This window comes from Nuphar pumila, chromosome 2 (assembly GCF_984573655.1).
Source record: "Nuphar pumila chromosome 2, dmNupPumi1.hap1.1, whole genome shotgun sequence".
Classification (NCBI taxonomy): domain Eukaryota; kingdom Viridiplantae; phylum Streptophyta; class Magnoliopsida; order Nymphaeales; family Nymphaeaceae; genus Nuphar; species Nuphar pumila.
The window spans coordinates 111,007,216-111,015,227 of NC_143250.1; positions in this window are offsets into that span (position 1 = coordinate 111,007,216).

Sequence of the window (8,012 nt, forward strand, 5' to 3'; positions counted from 1 at the left end):
ATAAAAATCTGGAGTTAATACAGGTCTTAATCCAAATTTTGTATGAGTATGGGTTTGGATCTTGGATCCGGATCCGATCCAAAATCCAAGCTTAACATTTTTATGACTTTAAATTCAGCTGGGAGCTTTGAATTGGGGTTATTAGCATGTAAAAAGTCTCCATGGTCAACATGACCAATTTTGGGAACCTTTGAATATTTTAGAATAAGTAAATTCAAAAAAATAAAATTATTAATTTAATGATTTTTATTAATTTCGGGATTTGGGTTAAGAGGGTTTAGGGCTAACCCTCATCCCTAATTTAAAAAGGGTATAGAGGTTTCCATACCTTTTAGGGTAAGAAGGTCAAAAACTCAACCAAATGTTAATTAGTAAAGGAGTCCAAAAATCTGGAAACTCCCTAAAGTGAGAGACCCAAATCTGGAAACTCTCTAACGAGTTTCCAGCTACTAATAAGAGAAGGAAGGGGGGGGCAGCCCTTTCTCTTTCATTTGGCTGTAGAGAAAAAAAAACAGGAAAAAGAGGGGAGAGAAGAAGAAGAGAGAGAGAGAGAGAGGGGAGAAAGAAAGGAAGAGTGAAGGAGGTAGAAGAAGAAGGTTGGAGGCATCAGAGCTCAGCCCAAACGCCTTCCACAACCTCTATTTTCTTTTTCTTTTTTCAAAAAAGGTACAGGTACTCCTTGAAATGAATGAGAAATAGGGTGAAGATTGGATTTTCCATGCATCTTTTGATGGAAATCCATAGAAGAACAGTGGACCGTCGATTTCCACTGTTACCCATTCACATATGTTGTATTTTTATTGTTTCAGAAAAAAAATATATAAACAAACAAAAAGAGGTAGATGATAGATTTATTAAACAGTTTTTTTGTAACCTGTATGTCGACATTTTGACAGCATACACAGGCCCAAACTGGGCCTGTGTACATGCTGTTGGACCCAGCCGACAGGGTCGGCTGGGCTGGGTATTTTCTTTAAAAAAAAAAAAAAACAGAAAAATCAGTTTTTGCGTGATCAGTTGTGCTGTTGTTTTTTACAGCATACACAGGTCCAAACTGGACCTGTGTACATGCTGTTGGACCCAACCGACAGGGTCGGCTGGGGCTGGGTGTGTTCCTTTAAAAAAAAAATTATATGAATTAATTTTTGCAAAATCTTTTGCATGCTGCTGTTTTTTTTTTTTGACAGCATACACAGGTCCAAACTGGACCTGTGTATACGCTGTTGAGCCCAGCCAGCAAGGTCGGCTGGACTGGGCATGGCTGTAACAAAAAAGAAAAGAAAATAATATAAAACTTTGAAATCAAATTTTTGTTGTGTTTAGGGTTCATCAGTTGGATTGGCTGGCTGGCAGCCAGCCGAGTGGCACTCGGCTGACTGCCAGCTGCTGGCCGAATCGACGGGCCCAACCAAGTGCTTGGCTGGGTGTGGGGTTGGTTTTGGCAGGGCTGGGGCAGGCCTAGTCGACCCAGTCAGTAGGTGCTGGCCTGGGCCTTGGCTTTGAGAAAAATTTTGCATAGTATATACAGAAATTTTTCTGTATAGGCGGGCCTTCCTGACAGCATACACAGGCCCGAGCTGGGCCTGTGAATATTCTGTCAGACCCAGCCTACAGGGTCGGCTGGGCTGGGTTTGATCATTCTTTTCACACACACACACACACACACACACACACACACATATATATATATATATATGTATGTATATATGAACAGGGAGGTTAACATATGGCTTCCCATTTTGTGATATGTTTTCGGGCAGCATACGCAGTCCCTGTTTTGGGCCTGCGTATATGCTGTCAGACCCAGCCGACAGGGTCGGCTGGGCTAGGATGTTAATTACAAAATTTCTCTCATGTTGTAATCGTGTCATGTTGGTAACATAGGTTGTTAGCATATGAAAAGAGGGCCTGGTTGTGTGATTAGTAAAGTTGAAATTCTAATATCTTGATGCATGATAAATTTTGAGCATGAATTATGTACCTACAATTTTTATTTCTCTTTATGTTAGAAGTTGAGGTGGTTTACATGTCTGTTGGAACATGCTTACACATTGATGAATTTGACGTGTGTTATTGCATATACATAAATACATGAATGCTCCTTTGTCCATCTCAATACGAATCATGGTTAAAAGCATATGTGGTAATAATTGCATAAAGATGCATGCATGCACCTACCATGCATATGCACAGGAAAAGGGGTATAACGTGGGTTGTTCAATTTGCATATGGGAATGTCATATTTCATATTCATTGTCAATGGATTAAATTGACACATATATGACTATACCTTGCAGGCATGTTAATACCACTGCACACATATGATTATGATCCTTGCATTAGTGCTTCGGTGATCATAATGAATCATCGAGGGTTTGGTAAACCCGAGCTGTGGAATTGTTTTCCCTTATTCATTTCAATGCATCGCAAAGATTATGTTTTATTAATATCTCAGTTTTATTGCACTGTTCGATATGTTTCCACAGGCCGGAGTCTTGTGATGGCTCTCGCGAGATAGAGGCGAGCTTTTATCTTTGTTTTTGCATATGATGTTGCAAAACTTAAAAAATTAAATTTTAATAAAAAGAAATAATAAAGCACAGTGTAATATACCTTCTGGGATCACCCATCTGAAGAATGGGGATCTTGGAAATCCGGTCTTGGGGAAACTGTGAGGATACAAAGCTCTATGTGCTTATTTTGGTCCCCTGAACCCGATATTGAGGCTTCTTCTCCTGACCACGGTTTTAGGGAGAGACCGCCACTTTACCTGGGGGTAACGTGTTTTGACACAGTTGTTGTTTTTGGTACCAAGGAAGTGACACTTGTGGGCGTGGGGTGTCCCTTGTGTCCCCGACATTAAATGTGAAGGTCTAATGTTCCGAAGGTGATTCGGTCGAGGGCTAAGTTGGAACCCAGTAATAAAATACAAATTGTGTGCTAAGCTACCCTGAGAACCTAACTTGACCTCGGGGTTTGTACCCGTTTGGTGTATCCGCGGGCAACGGTAATTAAAAAGAAAAACTTAAAGTTGTATGCATTTAATAGAGCATGCATAAGGAAACAAAAGACTTAAATGAAAGATAATAAAATGATTCATGCATTGCACAAAAGTCATGCATTTTCTGTTATGCATTAGATCATGCATACTTTAATGGTTCCCTTACTCAATACATGATGGTAAGTGTTGAATGCTTATTTCTTGTTGCATGCTGAAATTTTAGTACATGTTACTGCTTTACTGTCTTTGCATGTTTAGCATTTATGATTGTTGCATGAATAAATGCCCAAATGCTATAAAATGTCTTGTATGTATTTCCCTTAATTGTTGCATGATATCTCATCTTGACTCTTTATCTCACTTGTTTCATTAAGAAGTAGCTGTGCTCAGGATTTCGATTCTGACACCCTACTTCATTGGTTTTTCGCATGAACAGATGATCAGTGAAGTCGACAGCTACTGTGAGGGCGCAGGAGTCACAATGAGTTTTGACAGTCTTCTTTGTGGACAAAGTGGCTCTTTATTTTAGTTTTTCAGTCTAGTATTCTTGACATTTGCTTAATTTCATCAGTGTTTACGTTACGTTCTGTTGAGTCAAACATTTTGTTTTGAGACTAGTTCTTAATTCATGAATAAAGGTATTGGTTAGATTATGAATGTTAATTGCAAGTTCTTTTGTGGTTTGTGGCTATCCAGTTGGAATTGGAACTGTGAGGACCCCGGGTATCTAAGAAGTTTTCCGCACTGTTTAAAAAAAAAAATCCGCATTTTCAAAAGGGATGAGTTGGGGTCGTTACAGAAGCCACGTTCTCCAAATAATTCGGCAGTGCTTGCAACTATGAACTGACTGAGGGCCCCATAAAAGGTCTACAACGAACGACTCCTGGTGCACGGTAATGACAGACTTATTCCAGGTAACCTTAAAGACGTTCTAAAAAACAAGGCACTCACAGAAAAGGTAAAACGCATATTCTTCTACTGTCTCGCACAGAACACATTTACTGGGAAGATGGAAACTGATAGATTTGAGAAAGCTATCCGTCTGCACCCATTCGTGAAGGATTAACTATGCCAAGAAACACGATCGAGGAGTGGGTCTCTTACCCCAGATAAGGCGCACAGGGAACCAATCCACCCCTGAAGGAAGGAGAGAAAGGTAGCAAGGTCTTGTGCGGAAAGAGCCATTAGGAACAACAATACAGCGAAAGAACTGGGCATGAGAGACATTGTCGCCCTCATTAGAAAAAGCAACAGACCAAAGCTTTGATCCACAAGCGACGTAGCTGCGAAATGGTTGGTTGAATCTTGCGGTGGTCAACAAACAACGATTCAACCGATTCGTATTTAACAAGAAGAAAGCTTGCACATGGAGACCCCGGTTGGTGCACAAGCCAGCTTTGCTTCACGACGAGAATAATATTTCTCAACCTGAAATCCGAAATTCCCAACCCCGCCTTATTTAGAGGAAGCATTAGAGATTTTCAACCCACTAGGTGGCGCTTGTTGTTGGTACTTCACCTAGACCAAAGGAAATTCACCACCAACAGAGAGAGCTTCTTGCTGACCTTCATAGACATCAAGAACATAGACATAAAGAATTCTGGCATAGCATTTAAAACGTGACTGTCAGTCGGAGGCCCCCGAGAGAGAGAGAGAGAGAGAGAGAGAGAGAGAGAGAGAGAGAGAGAGAGAGAGAGAGAGACTTTAGTGCATAGGCATGTGCACCACTATCACTCATGTAGTTGGAGGCCCTGACTGTCGAAAAGAGTCGGGAGGAGAGAGAGAGAGAGAGAGAGAGAGAGGCAGTCGGGGTCGGGGTGTCTGGGATGGAGGTGAAAAGGCATGGGTCGGGTTAGAGTGTGCCCACCCTAATCCCACCTTTAATATGAGGGTGAGGGTGGGCACTCATTGCCCAACATGTCGGGCCAGGGTGCTGATCCAAACCACCCCCATGGTAAAGAACCATCATATATTTTCTCATGTATATTTAGGGCCTCTCTTTTTTTCCCTCGAGGAGAGCCATAGTTTCATTGTCTACTGTGGGAAAGGGAAAAGAGATTTCACATTTATCAATCAACTCAATTCTTATCCTGTTGGAACTTTTGCAATACTTTTCATTTATTATTTTCATTCTTTTCGGCAACAACTACCAGCACCAAATGTCATTAATCAGTGAAGTCTTAAAGCACACCGTCTAACGTCTGAATTTATGTAATTCACATGCCATAATCATTGTCTTGTCTAATAAGTGGCATTCATATTTGAACTTTAATAGTCGTCTTTATTTGGTTGACGAGTATGTATTAAGTTACCAAGAAACAAAAAGCAGAAGCGGGGAAGATGAAGTGGGAAGCAGCATGAAAATTTAAAAGAAACACAGAGAAAGAAATATGAAGCACAGGTAGAAGCAGTTAAAAAATGACATGGACGCAAATATAATATGATATAAAACCAACATGAAATTAAGCTTGTTATAAAAACATATAATTTTCTAATATAAAATTTATAGGAAGCCAAGAGAAAGTGAGTAAAAAGTGACAATAAGTAAAAAAAACTTAAGAAAGTAAAAGATAATCAATTTTAAAAACGAAGAGGAACAAGACTGCCCACTAAAAGGAATCAAGTTTTTCATATTTTGAAAGCAAGTTTCTCAAAGCTTTCCCTCATTTTGGAGAAGCAAATAGTACTTGCATGCCAATTGGGCCTTTTTGCATCTAATAGCATAGGCTAAAACAGGCCTTGTGCTTTCTTATAAGTTGAGTAAGAAGAATGAAATTTTCTTTATTTTCAGCCTCAGAGAGAGTCATTGGAGAAGCCAGTTTTTCCATGTAGCAATAAGCTTTAGGTAACGGTAACTATGGTGATCTGGTACAGCGGGCACACTAAAAGCCTACAATCACATTGCACTTGATCCTCCCTCTGAGTCTGATGAAGATTAAGCAGCTGCTTGACTCTGCGAAGAGCACGTCATGCATGAATGCACTGTTCATTGGTGCAAAGTCAATGAGTGGACACGTTCAAGTGTACGAATACATGGCTCGTTACCTGACTTAATGGTTTGCAAAAGTCAAAAAGAACTAAGAAGATAACGAATATGGTAGAGGAATTAAAAGGTCTCTTAACTAAGTTTTTCCTTTCTGTTTCACATGGAGGTACAAAAAGAAAGAAAAACCAGTGTTACTGACGTCCAAGCCCATACAGAACCCACCGGTTAAAGGAACCTACACACCTGAAAAGAGCAGAGCCCGAGACAAATGGTCCCCGGCCAGTTGCTACCGGGGTGACCCCAGTGGAGGTAATTAAACACTATATTTACTGTATTTATATAAGAAATATATGTAGTCTCAGATCTATGCAGCATTTGCCCTATCCATTATTTCTTTATTAAGTGGCAACTGTTGATGCCCCATTTTGTGCAAATCGATGCTCTAAAGGAATCTAGTTAATCATACTACAGCAAAATGGGTGGTGACAAAGGGTTTCGAATAATAATTAACTTGGTTTGGTCAATGATGTTCATGCAAGGCAGCAAGGGGGAGGGCAGGGGAGAGAAGTAGGCGATCTGTGCCCAATTTAGTTTCTTTTTTTTTACTAGGAGAAATCGCTTCAGGCGCATAGACCTAACCCTGCTGGCTTAGCCTGTTGTACTTAGTCTTTGTCCATATCAGCGTAAAACTCCGATCGTCGACCCCAGGGAGTCGCCAAGCTTGGGCTTACAAGGGGGTTGATGCCCATGGGATTTGAACCTGGACTGCACGTCAAACGGTCTAGACACCATCTCATTATGCCAAACCTTCATTTACAAATTTTCCATATGATTCCAAAAAAATGTAGGAGCTGGATGAAGAATAGATAGCTCCCCACCTAATTAACATTATTTTTTCTCCAACGGTTGTTATTCCTTAATTAAATTGGATGCAATTGGCAATTGAATTTGAGTGCATCTTTTGTGCACTTTGTCAGAGGCCTTTGGTCAGCAAGCATTGCTTTTCCATGCTACTGCTTGAAATCCATTTCTTCTCTCATAAATTGTCCATAAAAGTTTTGAAGAATTGCCCCACAAACGTTTTTTCACTATCTTCTGTTTCTCAAAGACCATCTTTTCCCCCAGTTCCCCAAAAGCCCTAGGTTCAAACCTAGCCTGAATAGGGCCCATCTAACTAAAACAGGAACTTGAAGTGAATGCAGTCAAAGAAGGGCTGGGAAACAAGACAAGTAGCTCGCAATTCGGTGCATACTTGATTCAAAAGAGCTCGTTCAAATCCGTAAAATGGGATTGGCAAGCCGAATTTGAACAACAGGAAGCAGTATTAAGTACATTTTAGATAGATATATTCCATATCACATGATGTAGTGTAAAATAAATAGTTGAAGTGTTTGGCTTGCAAGCAACAGGTTTAAAGTTTAAATCTGATTGCTTACAGCCTTGAGTCAATGTATTCTCTTTATAAAAGATTCAGCTTGAGCTTGGCTTCTTTCCACAAGCCAGCCAGCTCAAACTCGGTTTGTTTATTATGAGCCAGCAAATGAGCTTGAGCTCTGCTCAGTTGGTTGAAAGCACAAGCTAAGCTTGAATACCTCATGTTAGGTTCGTTCGACTTGTTTGTCAGCTATAACTGAAAGGGAGGCTAGCTTGGTGCAGTCAAGGAACCTGCCCAAATAACAATTGCCAAATTTGACTTTTTTTCTGGGTCTTAAAAATGAAATTCTAAGCTCAGATGTGTATAATTTCACAAGTTTACTCGGTTCGGGTTTGGATCAACCTGAATATTATTCAAGTCAGCATATTTATACTCATACCTAGAATTTCGAGTTCGGGTCAGGTTGGGTACTCGAAACAAGCACAACCTATTGACAGTCCTAGGCTAACCGCATCCAGCAGCTGCAAGTCCAAGCCAATCCGTCTCCAACCACCATTTTAGTTGATGACAAGTCAATTCATGACCCGAACAAAGTCGAGACTGGCAAGGATCTCTTTCAAGCACAACAGCATCAACGCTGATCAAGTCAA